Raw genomic sequence first — 2,470 nt, forward strand, 5'->3', positions numbered from 1 at the left:
CCTGCCTTCTAAGTCACGAAATACCTGGAAACCATGCTCAATATGTATCAGTTGGGCCAATCCAAAAGTCCTTTCTTTCAAATGTTTAAAAGAAATAAGAAGTCATCAAGCTTTGAGTAAAGCATGCTTAAGCTTGTTAGGACCCTACCCAAAGTCCTCAAGTATTTTCCAAGCAACAAGGCTCAAGATGCTAGAGCCTATATCATGAGTTTGCAGTTTTGGTTAGGTGGATCCCTAGAGAATATTGAAAACTTCTTTAAGATGATTGTTTGGTTATGTGTTCCTGCTCTCAATAAAACACAATTGGATTTTGTTGATCTAGTTGTCTATTTGGACACAAGAATATGGCACCCTCTAGATCCTTGCATGTATGATGATGTTAAAGAGTATTTTAATTGGTATCACACCAGAAAGGATGCAAATGAGAAACTCAAAAACCTAAATGCACTAGTCATTGTTATCACCTTGCAATGAAGCCACATTATTATTGGTTATGACAGTCACTATGTTGTTGTCATGACAGAATTGGAAGCTAGAGGTGCAAAGGTTGTGCCAATATTTTTAGGTGGATTAGATTTTTCCACCCTCGTGGATAATTTATTGTATGATCCAATAAAAAATAAATCTCTTGTAGATGTTTTGGTTTCCTTGACTATGTTTACACTTGTGGGTGGACCTGCTAGATAGGATCATCCTCGTGCTATACAAGCTTTGTCCAAGCTTGATGTTCCCTACATTGTGGCCTTGCCACTAGTGTTCCAGACTATAGAGGAATGACTTATCAACACTTTGGGATTGCATCCAATTCAAGTTGCATGGAATTTTGCTCTTCCTGAGCTTGATGGTGGTTTGGAGCCAATTTTTTTCTCAAGTTGCGATGCAAGAATGGGTAGGTTTCATTGTTTTTCTGAACATTGTTTCAGCAAGTTCATCAATTAGATAATCTGTTAACAATATAATCTGTCTAAAATTGTTAAACTTGTTGTGAAACTCAAATTATCATTACATCAATGTCAGAATACCAAAATAGGGGTCATGGTACCATACACATATGTAGGATCAAAGTTTCTCTTGAGCCATTGCAGGGTTCTTTTGAAGTGGCCATAAAAATTTGTTTCTAACTTCTTTATATTGATGTGTAGGCAAGTCCCATGCACTTCATAAGTGTTTTGAACAATTTTGTACAAGGGATATCAAGTGGGCTCAGCTAAAGAAAATAACAAAGGTGATCATGTCAAAATGTCATTTCAATTTGTTTTGCATGTTACAACCTAATTGAGATAATTGAAGTTAGGTTTAACAGCAGTTTTCAGTGATGCAATATATTATTACTTGCATGTTTACAGGAGGACAAGAAAATAGTTGTATATTTATTTAACTTCCGACCTAAAAAATCCAATGTTGACACTACATCCTACTTCAATGTATTCTCTTTAATTTTTCAGTATTACATGAACTAAAGATAGATGGATATAATGTAGAAGGTTTTCTAGATACTTCTAAAGCACTGATTCAAGACACAATTCATGGAAAAGAAGTTAAGTTCAACAACCTAAATCTTAATATTGCTTAAAAAATGAATGTGAGAGAGTACAAACAACTCACACCTTATGCTAAGGATTTGGAGAGAACCCTAATTATTATGGGGAGAACCTGGTTGTATGTGGAAAACAATTTGGCAATGTTTTTATTGGAATGCAACCAATTTTCATATATGAAGGTGATCCAATGAGGCTACTTTTTGAAAAAATCAGTAAGTCCACACCATGGATTTGCTGCTTATTACTCATTTTTGGATAAAATATTTAAGGTTGATCATGTCTTGCATTTTGAAACTCATGGATCCCTAGAATTTATGTCTAGAAAGCAAGTGGGTATGAGTGATGTATGTTACCCAGACAATTTTGTTACCTATATGGATATGAAGAGAGTTCTTTGCCATTTTTTCTTGTGCACTATATTCAGAATATAAAAGGACTTTGGTGGTGGAGTATTTTCACTTGCAGCTATAGTCATGAGTGATCTTATTAACAAAGATCCAACTTTCTATTTTGTTCTAGATGTTGTTGGTCTACCTAATGTTTTTTTATGCCATCATGGTTGGATGCTTTGTGCCTTAATAAAATTGGTCTTCAAGCTATGAGGGTTGACCCTGGGTCTCCATTAGATTAGGCCTCGTAGTGATCGGTTCACCACGTTGTTAAAAAAAATGAAAATGATTTTGGTTCTCTAAGATGTTTTGTGAATTTTTTTACATCAAAAACCTACTTACTAGATTTGGAAAGTGACACTCTTGGGTCCTTATCATCTACCTTGGATGAGCTTATGCGACATTCTGCTTCTTTGAGGGGTCTTGGGGTGGATGTATTGATTGAAATCTTAAATACTATTGCAAAACTTGGATCTGGTGATGAAGTGTCTTCCCTGCTGCAAGAATATGCCAGCTCTTTTGTGCTTGTTCCCATGGAAA

The sequence above is a fragment of the Pinus tabuliformis genome, chromosome X, assembly GCF_031772625.1.
Source record: "Pinus tabuliformis cultivar Carrire ecotype Pingquan chromosome X, CPIR1, whole genome shotgun sequence".
Taxonomy (NCBI): domain Eukaryota; kingdom Viridiplantae; phylum Streptophyta; class Pinopsida; order Pinales; family Pinaceae; genus Pinus; species Pinus tabuliformis.